We start from the raw sequence: 20,207 nt of genomic DNA, 5'->3' as shown, positions 1-20,207 counted from the left end.
TAAAAATTGAAGCCAAATAGTATCATGACCAATTTCCAACGGAGTTTGTTTGTGTTATCCATGCCCACCGTCATTTTACACCAAATTTATGAAATTTTGGAAGCCTTTTCGAATAATTATCTAGAAAATATTTCAATAGGTTTTAAAATTTATATTGTAAATTTACACACTGCAAGATAAATAACAAAAAATAGATTGTACCCTTACATCCAATCACAGCCCTCCTAAGTTGACTTCCTTCACCTGTCTTGGGTACACAAAAGGCCAACCTAATGCTGGGAAAATGTAATATTACCGTTTTCCCTACACAGGAACTTCTATTGGTTGATTAAAAACATTCAAGTTGTCACTAAAAATAGTCGTATGTTTAGGGATGTAAAGACTTGTTGCACAATAAACACGTGGTAATTGTTTACAAACACTTTATACATTTACACGTAATCATGTTATAGGCGCTTTTTGATTGGAAGCAGCGAGTTTTGACTGCAACCAACAAAAATCCTTACCTTGTGTCTCCGAAATTTTATCTCAATCTGCCAAGGGTGAAGAGAGCGGGAGTGGATCGTAACCCTTGGCTAGCGAAGATGTACAATGCACAGTGGCGGATCCAGAGGGGGGGTTCCGGGGGTTGGAACCCCCCCTTTTTTTGGCCGATCGATGCATTTGAATGGGGACATATAGTTGAAACCCCCCCCCCCCTTTATCCTGGGTTGGGAACCCCCCCCCCCTTTTTTTAAAATGGCTGGATCCGCCCCTGATGCATATCCTTTCAAGATACCAAGCTAAATTAAACACACCTGCTGTCATTCCCTATTGTGGTATTTAGTTTTAGAAATGTGTATGATGGCTAGTCATCTAAGCATTGTTGGATGAAACAAAACATAGGCCGGGTAAATGAAAGTATTATCGGTTATTTTTTATACCTCTATAGAAAGAGACGGACGGGTAAACAGGTTCAGATTGACGTAATCTGTTTATGAACATAAAAAATGATAACGGCACCTTGTAAGAGGACACGTCCTTACATGTAGCTAAATAACTCTGTCATTTTCATGCTTTTTTGCCTACAAACTTTAAAATTATAATATATAGATAAATAAACATCATGTAGCAAAAATGATAAAACAAAGACAAGATCTATACAAATAAGTTAATTACATAAATAGTCATTTAACACTGGAAGATGAGAGTGTATTGGATAAGACTTTTCCTTGCAACATGCCACCTCATTTTGACCGGACGTGGCTACATACTTGTACATCCCACACAGCCAAAAAGACGCCCTACAAATATAAAGACACACTTTTCTAGATTTTATAATCATTTAAAAAAAAATTTAACACATTCCAATATGAAATACTTTTTTTTATTTTGACAGCGTATGGTTTGGACTTGTTTGCTTCATCTGTCTGCCGTGCTGCATCAAGTATTTCAAAGATGTAACCCATACATGCCCTCGCTGTCATCAAACCGTAGCGGTGTACGAACGACATGAAATGCTTTAATGTTTTCCGTCTATTCTTTTTAAAAATACACAATGAACTACTATGTGTTTCTCTGTAAAACTGGTTGTTCGGTGTTAGCCAAGGCTCATTGTTGAAGGCAGAACATTGACCTATAATGGTTCACATTTGTGGTGGAGAGTTGTGTCATTGGCACTCATACCATATGTCCTTACATCTTCTTAAGCCTTTACATGTGGATTGTGTGATAGAAATCTATATTTGTTTGTGGTCTATTTTTATATATAGTGTTTGTTACCCTGACTCAAAAATAAAACAATACACGTTTTTAAACTGTGTAAAAATGATTTCAGATCATTTGATAAAACCTGTCTATAAAAGGCAACAAAGGAAGAAGAGGGAGTACATGTCCCTTGTGGACAAGTGCCTCATACATAAGGATGTTGTTGATAAAACCGCTTAGTTTTGTTTAGGTATTATGAATACTTATAGATACATGTATTTACAACATGTATGAAGTAAAATCACAAAAAAAAACAATTGGAAAGTCCCTTATCAAATGGCAAAATCAAAATCTCAATCACGTCAAACGAATGGATAACAACTGTTTGGATACCAACTGTTATATTCTTGACTTGGTACAGTTTTTCTTGTGTAGAAAATGGTGGATTAAACATGGTTTTATACTAAGCTAAACCTCTCACTTGTATGAAAATCACACAACATTCCATTTTATTGAAAATGATAAATGAACGTTACAAAACCGACAGACATAATAGACACAGAATATATGTAAAAAAAGGGGTACAACAGTCGACATTGCATTTATTGTAAGATATATATAACCAGGAAGATTTGGACTATTTGCGATTAGAAATAAATCCAGTTCAGACAATATATTTTAAGTGCTATAGTGACAATTTATTAATCTGTTTATCAAACCTTTTACATTTCTTTGTGTCTAATTAATTCTATTGTTCAATATATGTTTGTCGTGATGGAAATAACTCTGACCATGACAAGTTGATCCGTTGGACACTAATCCTTTTCTATAGTAACTGTTTTTATATATGCTTTTGTATGTCATTTTGTTGGCAGTTTAGGTCTTAGGTCTGGTACTGTCCGGACCTTGCTAATAAAGTTTAAAGTATTGGTATTCCGTCTTTGAATCACTATAACACGGAAAACTCCCGGTTATATATTGGTTGAGGTACCCGCGGCACGATCTTCAGCTAGTTCCCCCAAACTAGTAAATGGATACCTTCAGAAGCAACAATATGGAAGGAACCTGGAATTACCAGCCTTGCAGAAATGGACATCCGTTTCCGATAACAAAAGAAGATACCTGTTTGGACTTTCTGTGCAAATATTGCGGTAAGACATTGAACGTTTTCACATACCATCGATGTTATGCTGTCAACGCTTATTGCTACAAGTGCAGACATCATGGACATTTTGCCCGTATGTGTAGTTTTCACGTGAAGTCATGTGAAAACCAAAAACCGAAGAAGAAATCAAAGTCGAAATCCAAAATTCAGAGAGACAGTGACCGTATGAGAACGTTTATTGAGAAGAAGCAAATGTCTCAATTTCCGTTTCAAAGACTTGAGGACAAGGAACTCTCCGCTTTTACGTGCTCCATACAAGACGAATCCGCGAAACAACACATTAACAAGTTGAAAGAGTCTAACTGAAACTTCATCAAAGAAATCGCTGTGCTGAAGTGTGAAAATTCTAAATTAGATACAGTAATACAAGAAAACGTGATGTTAAGGAACAGTTTGGACAATTTTAATTTGGAACGTTTAAAACATGTTCGGTTAATTCAAACGATCGAGCGGGAGTTAGCTGAACATGCCAGTGGAACTAAAAATTTTGAAATAGAAATAGTGCGTTTGAAAGAGGAAAACCGTAATTTAACCAACACCAGACAACGGTTAACAATGGAGTTCAAAAATTCTGACATGCAGTACAAGCGCATCTTAAATGATATGGAAGACGAAATTCATAGACTTAAGGAAGAGAACGTGATCAGTAGACACGAGATTCAACATCTAGATATAAAACATTCAAACCAAGATGTGCGTTCGACCCTTGCAATTTGCTCGCGTGGCAATTCGCAGCAACGTCATCGGCGAGGAGGAGGAAGATACCCACGACGATAACAAAATTCATTCGGCAAACTCGGAGACCGAGTTTAAGCGGAGTAGTGGCGAATATAACCAGGAAGATTTGGACTATTTGCGATTAGAAATAAATCCAGTTCAGACAATATATTTTAAGTGCTATAGTGACAATTTATTAATCCGTTTATCAAACCTTTTACATTTCTTTGTGTCTAATTAATTCTATTGTTCAATATATGTTTGTCGTGATGGAAATAACTCTGACCATGACAAGTTGATCCGTTGGACACTAATCCTTTTCTATAGTAACTGTTTTTATTAATATGCTTTTGTATGTCATTTTGTTGGCAGTTTAGGTCTTAGGTCTGGTACTGTCCGGACCTTGCTAATAAAGTTTAAAGTATTGGTATTCCGTCTTTGAATTACTATAACACGGAAAACTCCCGGTTATATATATACTCTGCAAGGTATTCATACGATTTCGTGTTTGTTTTATAGTTTAGGCCATTTTGGGCAATAACTGAAACTTGTCCTTTGAATCAGTGGTTTCACAATAACCATACTAAATACTAAGTATCTGTTAGAAGATAGCTCTTTCTCAGTACATTGTTAAACTTATCGATAAATATATACCAACAATGACCAATATTAATGATGGAATGAGATTATACATGTATATATATACTGTTTTATATTGTTACATGTACATACATAAATGAAAATTAAAACCAAACTGTTGTCATTATTCAAAAGAATAGAAAAGGGAGGTATGATTAGTAATCTAATCTAATACATTATAATATTTACAATGAACCATTTAATAATTAGAAAACAGAACATACAATGTACATGTATAGCTGCTGATTTAAAAAAAAAATATAATGGATAAATGATTGACTGTGTTACAATAAAACCAAGATAACTCAGTGAAGCTATTGATGAACATTTAAAGAGTTTGTGTTGACTGCAACAAAAATCTAGAATAAGGGATAGTAATCTTGCTGTGTTAACATCCATTTAATTAGCAATTGATCCAAAAGCTAAATGTTTCAGAAAAAAGACCTGGATACTACATGTACAAACATTGTTAATAAATGCTATTTGTGGAGCAGAATCTGCTTATCCCTCTGGAGCACCTGAGATCACCCCCAAGTTTTGGTGGGGTTCGTGTTGCTCAGTCTTTAGTTTTCTATGTTGTTTCTAGTGTACTTTTATTTGTATGCATGTCTTTTTCAGTTTTAGTCATGGAATTGTAAGTTTATTTTCGATTTATGAGTTTGCTGTTCATCTGGTATCTTTAGGCCCTGGGTCAATTATTTTTTTCGGCACCTCTTTCGCCAAAACAATATGATTTTCGCCACTTTATTTTTTAATTAGCCACAATATTACAATTTATCTGTTTGGATATGATTGTCTTGAACCTCTTTTTCATAGTTCAGTGAGTGACTATATAGCTACTCGAAGAATTGTTTGCTATGTTGATTCTCTATTATAAGTTATATGCTAACGATTTTTGTATGTGTGCAACTATATGGTCATTATGCCAATCTAACACTTCTCATCTGACCACGTATCCATTGATAATTCACAAAGTTAAGTTTCCTAGTTCAAGTCAGTATCTCAGATATGATAGCAAATTATATTTAATATTCGTACTATATTGTATGGTGAACATATCTGTCTGGTAGGTATAATATAAACATCTGTCATTTATTAATAATTCAACATAACTTGAGGTCCTCTGATGTTCAGTACTTCAGTACTTTGATTATGGTTGGTGGAAAGGGTGAGGACGGCTAGGGTTAACTAAAACCTGTCTTTGTATTTTTCACTCTAATCGTGCCTGCCTTTTTTATTAGTTCGTCCTGATTTTTTTATCTCATAAATTGTCATCCAGCCTTTTTTGCAAAGGTGCTCATCCTGCCTTTTTATTTTTACAAAAAACTTTTGTCCTGCCTTTTTTTCAAATTTCAACATAGCCCCATATAAAAATCTAATGGTAGCTCCCTTATGCAAGTTCCTGAAAATATTGATTTTTTTTTGTTGCGTTTTTTAGTTCCGTCATTATAGGTGTTTCGGTTTCCATATCCCATAAATGAATCACTTGCCAAACTTATAAATAATTACTAATGACAAACCAAGGTCTTTTTATAATTTATAATGAAAAATTAGCTCATATAATAGGAATGAATTGATGCAAAATATTTTCGAATCATAATTTTTAACATCTGCAAGGATCGATGATATGAACAGTCGACATGTATTACCAAGTCACACATAAATATGAATCAGAGATAGAAGGGATATATTTTCGGACAAATACCCATTTATAATTTATATAGTAAAATAAACATCGACTTCAAAATCAATACCTAAATATGTTTGATCTGATCAGCAGAAAATCTGAACACTGAATAGTAAACGAAAGGTAAAAAAAACTGATTCAAAGAATTAAAAAAGAGCTGACGAGGTACTTGAAATAATTAAAAAAATAATTCAGTAGATAGATACCATAAGGACATTTAAACTTATAAGAAAAATACTAGTTGACACAGTTAAGGCTAAAAAAAAAAAAAAAAAAAAAAAAGAGAGATTAAAACAGACAAGTAATATTACAGAAAACACAATATCATGAATATAGAAAACTTTAAACTGAGCAATTCGAACCCAACCAAAAAACTGTGGGGGATCCTAGGTGCATCGGAAAGGTAAGCAGACCCTTCTTCACATATTGCATTCGTCTACGTAGTTGTTCATGTACGCAACGAGAGTGCACACGCTGAAATGTCTCGCCTTCTTTACTGACCATTACCTTTATGTTGATAGCCCTAACAATAAAGGTTTACTATAAGTATCACATAAACTAAACATGATCCAAGAAAATGATGTGAAGGTCACATAAACCAAACGGGATATACATGTACACCTTACAACCATTACATACTACACAATGTCACAGTTGTCCATACATCATTGTCCCATTAGGTTTCTTTTACGTTTTCTTTCCACTATACAAGAACAGATACAACGAAACTCACCAATGGGGAACAACGCAACACGATACACCAGGCCACAATTAAAAATATGTTGGTTTTCCTAAACCCTACCCACTACCCAAAGGTTGAGACAGCGGGTAGGTAGGTAGGCATTTTCTTCTTTTTTTTTCAAAAAGAGAAATTGAAGTATCGGGTGTTTATTAGTCTTCATGCTTATCTGCTTAAAAAAAACTTCTTCAAATCAACACAATAAAAGAATTTGAGTAGGCAGCTTTTTTCTGGGTAGGTAGCGTTTGGGCAAACAAACCTATTCTTTTTTATGGCCCCACATCACTAATCTTGATTCAAGGCAAGTAAAAAAGATTAATCAAATAAAAAACGACGAAAAGCATTTCATCAAAAGTTTATTACTTCACAGCCTATCTATATAATTGACTATAGTGAACGACGTACGCATGAGCAAATTATTTCAATTCTTTAGGGGGAATGATGGGATCCCGCTCACATGTTTATCCCCCCACCATTCTGTATGTATGTGCCTGTCCCAAGTAAGGAGCCTGTAATTCAGGGGTTGTCGTTTGTTGATGCGTTACATACTTGTTTTTCGTTCATTTTTTTGGTACATAAATTAGGCCTTTACATATCTCGTTTGAATTGTTTTACATTTGTCATTTTTGGATCTTTTATACAAATGTAGCTGCACTATGTGATATGGGCTTTGCTCATTGTTGAAGGTCATACGGTGACCTAAAGTTGTTAATTTCTTTTGTCATTTGGTCTCTTGTGGAGAGTTTCTCATTGGCAATCACACCACATCTTCTTTTCTTTTTTTTATGCTTCAAAATTTTTTATTTTAAATTTATTCCTCTGTTTTTCTTCCATGTAAACATGTGTTATACCTTATAAAACATGCCTAATATGTAGATAGAATTACCAAAAAGAAAAGATGTTTTTTAAAATTCTTTCTGTTTCCGTTTTCCGTTTCTGTTCCGTATTCCGTTTCCGCCTTTTAGCAACACCCTGTCTCATGGTGTCCTTCAACAATGTATATATATAACGATCATTCAAAGGTGGATCCAGAGTTTTGAAATGGGCGGGGCGTAATTATAAAACGCCGATTATTTTCTGCATCGCAAATATCTTTTGACAATTGTTGTTTAAAAAAAAATACATAAAACAGGTGCAACGTCACATGTTTTGTCTGTTTGTTTTTCCACCAAAAATGGGCGGTCACCCTCTACGCCTTGTGAATATTTGTATCGGTGGATTGCTGCCACATTGAGAATACCTTCATAAAAATCTTAAAGTGTTTTATATTGGAGAATCCAACAAAACAGGAGCGGCTCTTAAACAACCAAACAATACCGGTAATTGCGAGAGAAAAGGAGAGGGAATGTCCGTCTGGACACTTAATACCAACCTCTGTAACAAATGAAGTTTTGAAGATCTTCCTTGTACATGTATCTAGTATATTTAACTGAACGACCATTAAACTTCAAATAGGATGGAGGTTTTTTTTCTTTCTAAAAAAATATTGTGATCCCCAATTTGATGAAATAAAATATTCTGGTCAAGCAGTTGACAAAAAAAAATTTCTGAAGCCATAATTTCCCCATACCGTATATATACCATTATAGTCGTACATTTATGAAATAATAATTTGATTGATAGCGTTGAAAAACAAAATAAAATTGAAAAAAATATTCTGACTATAAGACAAAAAAATACCCCTCCCACATTTTTGAAGTTTAAGGTTGCTTACTATGTATGATAATATACATCTATTTTTCATGCGAAAAAAAAAAAACAAATTATATTTCTGAAACTGTTCGACGTTTGCAATATCATACTGTATATTAAAGGCTCAGCTATATATCCATCAGATGATTCTAAGGTCACCGTAGAAGAACAACCACAGAATCAGTATGGATTCAGCCGACAACCTGGACAGCCACTTAGTTTGATTCCTGCAACAGTACTTATCACACCGGAACATTGATCACGTGCCCTCATTGTCAAGAGGAGATAACTACTGAAATTTCTTTTTACATGGGATCCGCTGCTAAATCTTGTGTTTTCGCTTCACTTTTCTTTTGGTAAGTTTTTAATACTGTCAGAACAAAATTGTTACAGCTGATCAGCTTCAAAGAACTGTTTGCAGATGTTTAATTAGTATGAATTAGTTAGAGACAATAGTTTTCGAACTTATATTCTGTAACGTCATGATAACTTGTAGTCTTCGATAACTGATTTAAAAGCAACTAAACATGTTATAATGATCAGTGAACGGAACATTTTTCCAGTAACACTTTCATATTTTTATGCCCCACCTACGATAGTAGAGGGGCATTATGTTTTCTGGTCTGTGGCTCCGTTCGTCCGTCCGTCTGTGGTTCCGTTCGTCCGTCCAGGTTAAAGTTTTTTGTCAAGGTAGTTTTTGATGAAGCTGAAGTCCAATCAACTTGAAACTTAGTACACTTGTTGCTTATGATATGATCTTTCTAATTTTAATGCCAAATTAGATAATTACCCAATTTCACGGTCCATGGAACATGGAAAAGGATAGTGCGAGTGGGGAATCCGTGTACTCTGGACACATTCTTGTTCAGTGTGTTTTCATTGTGGCATGGTGCAACTCCTATTTATTTTTAAAATGTCACCAATAGTTTATGGTTAGTACCATTATAAAATTCACAATTCTTTAAAAAGTATAAAATACAAGAGTTTATAAAATACAGTTTTGGATATTATCCATAGTATACGTAAGGGAAACTAGCCTGTCAAAACTAAAGTTCCGAATTCGACTAAAATCTTAATTGACTTCTTGAGATTGATAGTGCCCATAGAGAATCACCGGCCGACCTTCGGTAGGAAACTATCAATCCTAAGTAGTCAATTAAGATTTTACTAAAATATAAATCCTCAGTGTTGACAGGCTAGTACATGTAGTATCAGTAGTTGGACCACTTGTACCGCTCGTCCACCGAGGTACCCCGATGAAATGATGAAAACGTATTTCCAACAAAAAGGAGTTGAACGGGAACCTTAGTTGAATAGCATTTCGTCGTGTATGATCATTGTATGTTTGTAAGATTTAATGGGATATCAAGAAAGGTGAAATTCTTCTTATTTTCATAATATCCTACGTTTTGCTGACCAGTAGTTTTGCTATACTAATTCCTATTACTAGTTAATTGGTGTAGTTCTATTTAAGATTGATTACCATCCTTAATTGGCTAATTCTCTCTTCAACTCGTCATAATCGGATCTGGGGTACCTGTTCAAAGAAGCACGTGACGCGTTCAAACTTGTTTAGAAGATTGTTATATATATATCAATTGAAGAATCATTGGCTATTCAGAAACAGTTGATTATTAGGTAGCTACCATTTGATTTGTATGGGGGGAGGGGGGGGGGGGGGGGTGGCTAGGATGAAAAATTGTGTCCTGCCTTTTTTTTTACTTGTAATCTCTGTCCTGCCTTTTTATTTTTTAGTCTATTCGGTCCTGCCTTTTTTTTTAGCTTATCCCGACATTTTTTTCACAACAATTGTCATTCTTTTTTTTTTTGCCAAGTTACTCATCCTGCCTTTTTTTTTACTCAAAATCCTGTCCTGCCTTTTTTTTAAATTTCATCCTAGCCCCCCCCCCCCCAATAAAAATCAAATGGTAGCTCCCTCCCTTATATTTCAGTAAAAGACGTTTCTTTCCTTTTCAGTATATGGTTTGGATTGTTTTGTGTTGCGTTTTGGCCATGTTACACAAATAAGTTTAAAGATGTAAAACACACTTGTCCATACTGTCATAAGGTAGTAGCTAGGTACGAAAGAAGAAAAATAGCAACATGGCATCAATCACCATGGTTACGGGAAAGAAGAGGTAAATAATTATAGTACAGACTATAGATACATGTATGTATTATTTGAATGAAAATAAGAATAGTCCATAACGTGACACTATTTAACAACATTCAGAGATCTAGAACTGGTTTCGGATAGTCACAATTTACAGTGCAAAATTAAATTGCATAAAATTATCTACGATTGACGAGTATACGTACTTTCTAAACATTTAATTTATTATCATATTCTATATTTTACCAAATAAATCTCAGATTCTATATTTTACCAAATAAATCTTAGATCCTACATTTTACCAAATAAATCTTAGATCCTACATTTTACCAAATAAAGCTCAGATTCTATATTTTACCAAATAAATCTTAGATTCTATATTTTACCAAATAAATCTCAGATTCTATATTTTACCAAATAAATCTTAGATCCTACATTTTACCAAATAAATCTTAGATTCTATATTTTACCAAATAAATCTCAGATTCTATCTTTTACCAAATAAATCTTAGATCCTACATTTTACCAAATAAATCTTAGATTCTATATTTTACCAAATAAATCTCAGATTCTATATTTTACCAAATAAATCTTAGATCCTACATTTTACCAAATAAATCTTAGATTCTATATTTTACCAAATAAATCTCAGATTCTATATTTTACCAAATAAATCTTAGATCCTACATTTTACCAAATAAATCTTAGATTCTATATTTTACCAAATAAATCTTAGATTCTATATTTTACCAAATAAATCTCAGATTCTATATTTTACCAAATAAATCTTAGATCCTACATTTTACCAAATAAATCTTACATCCTACATTTTACCAAATAAAGCTCAGATTCTATATTTTACCAAATAAATCTCAGATTCTATATTTTACCAAATAAATCTTAGATCCTACATTTTACCAAATAAATCTTAGATTCTATATTTTACCAAATAAATCTCAGATTCTATATTTTACCAAATAAATCTTAGATCCTACATTTTACCAAATAAATCTTAGATTCTATATTTTACCAAATAAATCTTAGACCCATTATTTTACTAAATAAATCTTAGATCTTATATTATAACATATAAATCTTAGATCCTATATTTTACCATATAAATCTCAGATCCTATATTTTTCCAAATAAATCTTAGATCCTATATTTTACCAAATAAATCTTAGATCCTATATTTTTCCAAATAAATCTCAGATCCTATATTTTACCAAATAAATCTTAGATTCTATATTTCACCAAATAAATCTTAGATTCTATATTTTACCAAATAAATCTTAGATTCTTTATTTTACCAAATGAATCTTAGACCCGTTATTTTACTAAATAAATCTTAGATCCTATATTTTGCCAAATAAATCTTAGATCCTATATTTTACCAAATAAATCTTAGATTCTATATTTTACCAAATAAATCTTAGATTCTATATTTTACCAAATAAATCTTAGATCCTATATTTTACCAAATAAATTTTAGATTCTATATTAAACCAAATAAAGCTTAGATCCTATATTTTACCAAATAAATCTTAGATTCTATATTTTACCAAATAATTCTTAGATTCTATATTTTACCAAATAAATCTTAGATTCTATATTTTACCAAATAAATCTTAGATCCTACATTTTACCAAATAAATCTTAGATCCTACATTTTACCAAATAAAGCTCAGATTCTATATTTTACCAAATAAATCTCAGATTCTATATTTTACCAAATAAATCTTAGATCCTACATTTTACCAAATAAATCTTAGATTCTATATTTTACCAAATAAATCTCAGATTCTATATTTTACCAAATAAATCTTAGATCCTACATTTTACCAAATAAATCTTAGATTCTATATTTTACCAAATAAATCTTAGATTCTATATTTTACCAAATAAATCTTATATATATAGATTCTATATTTTATCAAATAAATCTTAGACCCATTATTTTACTAAATAAATCTTAGATCCTATATTATAACATATAAATCTTAGATCCTATATTTTACCATATAAATCTCAGATCCTATATTTTTCCAAATAAATCTTAGATCCTATATTTTACCAAATAAATCTTAGATCCTATATTTTACCAAATAAATCTTAGATCCTATATTTTACCAAATAAATTTTAGATTCTATATTAAACCAAATAAAGCTTAGATCCTATATTTTACCAAATAAATCTTAGATTCTATATTTTACCAAATAATTCTTAGATTCTATATTTTACCAAATAAATCTTAGATTCTATATTTTACCAAATAAATCTTAAATTCTATATTATACCAAATAAATCTTAAATTCTATATTTTACCAAATAAATCAAGGCTGCGGCTCACAGGCAGTCGTCTCAGAAAATAAATTCGTATATATCCCTTTTAAATAACAAAAGGTACTTAATAAATTGACTCGCGATTTGTCAGCCGGTAGCTATTATATTCCGTTATATGCTGATTTCTCGGCAGTCAATCCCACTAAAACTTGTTGTGTCGTAAATCTAAATTGATTTATATTCACAATGGTGTATAACACGCCTACTTTTGTTATATAAAGGAATAAAACAAAAGTGAACTGTATATGGGAAACACACTAAAATAAGCACTATCGATGTTGTTGACATTTACCTAAAGATAACAATTTTATCGAACGGGCGAGACCGTCATAGGTAGTGACAGTCGTTAAACACCTCCTAGTTTTGTACCCAGAAGACCACGAACAATTAACAAACCCGAAGTACAGATCAGTACTAGCATGATTATTCAAACTATCTATGCATTATCAATTTAAGGTTGGAATGCAGCAGCACTTCATCTTCAGCCAAGATATGGGATCAAGCAGCAAGTAGAACAGGCAGAAGCACCTCCCGGTGTTTTGATAGTACAACCTACGCGCATGCCTACACCAGAACATTTCAAACCGTATGATACCATATGTCCACACTGTAACGAACATGTAACAACTGAAGCTTCCTATAAAATGGGTGATAAGGCGTACCACACTATATTAAGATTATTACTTGTACTGTAAGAAAATATAAATTTTATATGATATGAGGGTCTGGATTTGGGGTCCTTGATTTCTATATTCTTTAATGTTAAGTTCATTTTACTCTATTCTTTATGTTTTGTTTGCCCATTATCAATACTTTTTTTATATTTCAGCATCCCATTGTCTCTTTTCTTTCCTTTTATGTTTGTCCTTGGTTTTTCTCTTTTCTGTATTTTTTGGGAATATATATTCTTTTTTTTTTCCCCACATTTCTCTTTACTGTAAACCCCATCCGGAACCTCAGTCATATCTTTACTCTTGTTGCAACAGTATGTGTACCTATCTCCACTATGCATACTATTAGCTCTGATTCCTTCCCCTGGGGCCGTGTCAACGAAGCTGTCTTAGGAATAGGACATGTCTTAGGATGGTCTTAGGACACGTCTAAGTTCTAAGTCGGGTTAACGAAGGTGTTCTTAAATAAGATATGTCCTAAATTTGGTCCTAAAGTTAGGATATATAAATAGGTGTCTTAGGATAGTCCTAAAAGTAACGATGTCCTAAAACGAAATAAAAACAACTAATATGGCATAAATTCATTAAAAAGAATACTAATACAATACTTAACTACATGTAGTATAATATTATAAAAAATACACGAATTAAACAAAAATTTTCAATATTTGTTAAAGATTCAATTATGTTACATTATTTTCAATTTGTAGACAAATTTGATATTTAAAATGTATACGTCCAGGTATGAAAAAAAAGCGTTCATAGTATTTTGAAGTTTAAATTTTGGAATAATAACCATATTACAAGACATTTGTGTGGGTGTGCTAGAACTTACATTTGTACTTGTCAAGTACAAATGTAAGTTCTAGCACACCCACACAAATGTCTTGTAATATGGTTGTCTTGATGTACATATCTAAATACATTGAGATATTGTCATTTGGTGAAATGCTTTAATATACACTATATTGCTTTTCTGTACACAAATCTATATGAAATGTACATCAATAGTAAATCTCCTAAAAGTGTGTTTGACGATGTCATATCGTTACGCTCGTACATGTACATTTATATAGAATAAATAGGGCTGTCCTTTTTGCTTAAACAATGCTATCATTCATGAGTAACATTTGTTTTGCACCTCTTACGGTATAATTTTAATTTAAATGTGGGAAAAAATGACCTCCTTTTACTTAATCCTTATTCAATACACGCAATGTAATCGAGTGGACCAAAAGACATACATTGTTTTCCATAAAGAATCATCCTTTCTTCCATTACACATGTAGTGAAATACAATAAGATAGATGTCATTGAATTGCGTACATAATTTTTTTTTTCAATTAAATAAATGTGTTAGGATGGTCATAGGACCGTCGTAGTTATGACTGTCCTAAGATAGCTTTGTATTACATCCTAAGACATGTCTCAGACACGTCTTACGACCATCCTAAATAATGTCCTAAGACCTACATGTATCTTAGGACATATCCTAGGATACTTTCATTGACACGACCCCAGGGTTAGACCTTTAATTGGTACTTTGTGGTTTTATCAATTCTGAAAATTTAAAAAGGTTTTAGACTTAATTTTTTTCGACCTTCACTGAAGAGATATCTTTGTCTAAATTCTCATCTGGTGCAGTAAAATCGGCACTTTTAATATTGTGTATGTATGAAACTCGTTTTATACCTTTAATGTTTAAAAATGGTTTGATAATGTTCATGATGTTAAACTTTGTGTGACTATCGATTTATGGTTGATGTTCTAGACTAACATCATGCGTAAAGGGAACGACCATTTAAATTCAAGGGGGTGGGGGTTATGGCTTTTTCCGAAAAAAAAATTTTATTCTGATCCCAAATTTGAGCGAAAAAAATCTGTTCAAAGAAAGGACAAAACAAAAATATTTTGAATCCAAAATTTCCCTTGACCTTAAAGTGATATATTTTGAAATTGAATTTTATTGATAGCGTTGAGGAAGAAAAATCTGACTCGGACAAAAAAACATACCCCTCCACCTTTTTTGTAGATAAATGGTTGCTCCCTAACGTAATTACTTTGTATTCTTTAAGTTGTAAATTACAATGGAGATACTGTCAGACTCAATTGTTTTTGAACAAATCAATTCGACACTAGATTAGACATATTCGATGGAAAACTACTTTCCTGTTATTTATAAGTTTCCTTAATAGTTTGTTAATAATGGACGAATGGTTTGTCCAGAATTAAGTATATTCTTCTTTGCATTAACGTTATTCTTTACGTTTCAACTGCCAAAAGCATTATGTTTTTCGGTCTGTGCGTTTGTCTGGTCATCCGTTCGTCCGTCTAACCTGCTTCAGGTTAAAGCTTTTGGTCTAGGTATTATTTAATTAAGGTAAAGCTCTAATCAACTTGACACTCAGTACAAATATTCCATATGATATAATCTTTCTAATCTTCATTCAAACTTAGAGTTTTTTACTCCAATTTCATGGTCCACAGAACATATAGAAAATAATAGTGCGAGTGGGGAATCCGTGTACTATGGACATGCACATTCTTGTTTCTTTTCTCCTTTTAATTTACTCACAATAGCTACGTAACAATTCGACTTTTTTTCAAAATTATTGTAAAAGTTTACTGAATAGTCCAAAATATGATTGCTGCAGCCGAGAATATTCAAAATCGGTGGCAATATTCTTTAAGATACAATTTGTGTTCATCAGCTTTTTTTTAAAACTCTTACACATTCTTCATGTTGCGTGAATTATAATTAAACACTATGATCATAACATTTTCGGCCTTTTTCACTATATATGTCAAGTACAATTTACTCAACATGATACATTTATCCGATAGTTTGATTACCAAAACTGTCAATACAATACATTCATTATTATACATACATGTACAATGTATTATAGTTACACTGGTCCAGTGGCAAATATAAAAAAGAAGATGTGATATGATTGCCATTGAGACAACTCTCCACACGTGAAAAACAAACCCTTTTTTTTAAATATTCAAGACGATACATTTTTAAGTGAAGATAAAAATCAATGTAAATGTTGGTCCCCCTATAACTCTGCATTCAGAGGTTGGAGAAAACATACTTAAAATGTTATGTATATGTTTTATTGTATATCATATAATTTGTAATACTAACTTAAGTGTTGAAAACAATTTACAAAATCCTTTAATAAAAGAAAATTCAAATGTATATATAATAAGCATGTTATTATAACTATGGTTTAGTTAAAGACGATCTCCTTAAAACATACTAACATATTTAAATAGATTGATATAAAAGAGAGTTGAAAGATACCAGAGGGACATTCGACGTATAAATCGAAAATAAACTGACAACGCCATGGCTTGAAAAGAATAGTACACAAAACATAACACAGAAAATAAAAGACTAAGCAACACGAACCCAAACAAAAAAACTGGGGATGCTACCATGGGTTCCGGAAGGAATATTTGATCCTGCTCCACGATGTGTCACCCGTCGTGATATTGCCGAAGAAAATGTTATGAACACAATTCTAAATGGCAAAACTATTAATTGAAACTCAATCAGGTTTATAAAGAAACTGAAGCTTAGATTGAAAAGGTAAACAATAACACCATTCAAATATCTTCATTTAGTTGTACATACGTCAATCTGTTGATATCTATAATAAAATATTGAATCTGAATCTGAAATCTATAATCAAGGACAATAATTATCGATGAATTAAAAAATCTTTTGAAACCCAGTAACTATCATAAGTAGCAAGCATCATGCATTGTATATCGGGTTCGAAAAAATCTTCTATGAGGTACGAAATGGTATACATGTTAATATGCCATGAGGTACGAAATGGTCACGGTACGAAGTGGTTTTTGTCAGGGTATTGAATGGGGTGTACAAAATGGTTAGGGTACGAAATGACTATGATAATACAAGTTTAACATTTGTCACAATTTGGATGATTCCGTAACTCTAAAAAGAGAATCGGAGTGAGCCGAGGTAAGCCAATTAATGGTTAAACATCGAAACAGCTGCTGTTCGAAAGAAAAAAGATTTCAAACTCACTCTTTTTTGAAAACGAAACACATTTGAAGGAAATAGAGATTTGAATAGATGTTGAAGCATTTTGTAAGTAATTGTAAAAATTCATACTAAGATTAATTTGTTTTTTACAGATGCTGTATTGGGTTACCGATATTTAGCATAGTGCCTTGCTGCATAAACAGATTCAAAGATGTAACCCATACCTGTCCACGCTGCCACCAAATAGTCGCAGAATATAAAAGACACGAAATGAATTATTTTTAATAATTTCAGCATTCATCATGTTGTTTCTTTAAAAAATGCCGAGTTCATAATGAAGGCTAAGCGTTTAAATGTTGATTAAACGATTGAATGTCTCAGTTGTCATTGTGTTTTGTTTATTTGTTTAATGTTTTTGCATTTTAAGTCATATGCAACTTTAAATTATGCTACATGTAAATATTTCCCTTAAGGCTTATGGTATGATAGAACAACTAATTCGGCCCGTTCGGAAAGAACGAACGACATTGATATGCCCACTACGGGTACACAATCGAAATGTGACAACGTGATTGGCGATAAAAATGTGTCTTTTCCGTAATTTTTACGTATAACATATGAGCATGTCCAATTTGGTTATCTGAATGTATGAAGATAGATAGAAAAACAAAGTAAAACATATTCCAATAACATTTTTAGGAGCTCCTAAGGTTACACCTACCTCATATTATATACCCGTATAGCATTGCCTTTTCTTATGACATTACTCTTCATATTCTTTAGCGATCAGTTTGATTGCACATCGCTGAGTGTGTAAAAGCTATCTACAATAATTGTACATTGTACATATAAATTTCAATGTTGCCGAATTGACTGTACATATATTTTTCAATGTTGCCGAATTGACTGTACATATACATTTAAATCTTGCCAAATTGACTGTACATATACATTTCAATGTTGTCGAATTAATTGTACATAGAAATTTCAATGTTGCTGAATTGACTGTACATACAAATTTCATATTGCCAAATTGACTGTACATATACATTTCAATGTTGCCGAATTGACTGTACATAGAAATTTCAATGTTGCCGAATTGACTGTACATATACATTTCAATGTTGCCGAATTGACTGTACATATAAATTTCAATGTTGCCAAATTGACTGTACACATTCTTTCAATGTAACCGAATTGACTGTACATATAAATTTCAATGTTGCCAAATTGACGAAAGGGGTTGAGTGAAAGCTAACGTCCGTTTATCGTATGCAGACTACATGTATTTGACTATACGTTTGATGTGATCTGATGTTGGAAAAAGTCATAGAAAAAACATACAATTGTTGAATGCAATGGTTTGCAATGTTTCTTCCAGACTGTAAGTCTGAAAACGAAGTTGTTGTTGTCTGTTTCAGTAAAAAAAGTTGAACAACAAATTGCATGAACAGATTAAAAGTCTTCCTTTTTTTAATCCGTGGCTTTAATCAAAGTGATGTGACTGATTGATTGTTGATGTTTTAACGCCATAGAAAACGACGAGACACGTGTTGAATGTTGGGCATGTTGGGGTTTGCAGTGTTTCTTTCAGACTGGAAGTCAGGAAACGGAGTCGTTGTGCGCGTGTTGTCTGTTTCAGTAATAAAAAATATGTTTTATTTTGAACATGTTCAATTTAAATTATATGAACTGATGAAATTACTTCCTTTTTAAATCAATGGTTTTAAACACACGAAGCTGAAAGTGATGTGGCTTACATTCAAATGACTATGCTGTTATGTACAACTTATAAATATTGAGTATAAAGATAAGAAGGTATCACGTCAATTAGACAGCAACCAAAAAAAATGAAATAACAGAAATCCAAAGAGCAACTAGTCCGAAATTATTCTGACGTCTGATGACCAGTTTCAATCTCGAAATCTTAATAGATCCATTTTTAGTATGATATTACGATTTCGAGACATGGCGTAGATAAATCAAACGCCATTCGATTTCTTTTTCATTTATTGAATAAATGAATACCTTTTATTTTTGAAGAAAAGAGTAAACAAAAGCAGTCCACTCACTGCAACACACACACATACACCAACAATCAAAAGGTACATGTCTATATGATACTGAAAATGTTTAACAATATACAGCTGAGAATAACACATTTCTATGTCAGAAAAAAAAAACCCAAAAACAATGAAAGAAATGAGGGTTTCTTATCGTCGAGTTGCAAGTTGCGAGTTAAGAAAGTCGAGTTGCGAGTTAAGCAAGTCGAGTTTCGAGTTACGAAAGTCGAGTTGCGAGTTACAAAAGTCGAGTTGCGAGTTACAAAAGTCGAGTTGCGAGTTACAAAAGTCGAGTTGCGAGTTACGAAAGTCGAGTTGCGAGTTACAAAAGTCGAGTTGCGAGTTAGGAAAGTCGAGTTGCGAGTTAGGAAAGTCGAGTTGCGAGTTACGAAAGTCGAGTTGCAAGTTACGAAAGTCGAGTTGCGAGTTACAAAAGTCGAGTTGCGAGTACAGAGTTGTATAAGTCTAGTTTCTCGTACAATGGACCAAAAGTGTGCAATGCTCTTCCTAATTCAATAAAAAAATCAAATACAGTATCCGAATTTAAACATAAATACAAATCTATGTACTTTTAACATTACCATCATATTTTTACTGTAATGCCATATCATAATTGTTTATTGTATTTTAAAATTGTACATAATCTTTATTTACCATTATTATTGATGCA

General features: G+C 32.4%; 1 long non-coding RNA gene across 2 annotated transcripts; it reads left to right on the top strand.

The window, feature by feature from the left end:
- The first annotated feature begins 7,562 nt into the window (after positions 1–7,562).
- Positions 7,563–17,854, top strand: LOC143075889 (uncharacterized). 2 transcript variants are annotated; one of them, XR_012978451.1, is made up of 4 exons: positions 7,563–8,681; positions 10,303–10,463; positions 13,239–13,473; positions 17,627–17,854. It is a non-coding gene; the product is annotated as an uncharacterized LOC143075889 (long non-coding RNA). The 2 variants fall into 2 exon arrangements; XR_012978452.1 differs by lacking the exon at positions 10,303–10,463 and having other exon boundaries at positions 8,221–8,681.
- The last annotated feature ends 2,353 nt before the right edge of the window (positions 17,855–20,207 follow it).

Source organism: Mytilus galloprovincialis, chromosome 5, assembly GCF_965363235.1.
Source record: "Mytilus galloprovincialis chromosome 5, xbMytGall1.hap1.1, whole genome shotgun sequence".
Lineage (NCBI taxonomy): Eukaryota > Metazoa > Mollusca > Bivalvia > Mytilida > Mytilidae > Mytilus > Mytilus galloprovincialis.
This window is presented reverse-complemented; position numbering and strand designations above follow the sequence as displayed.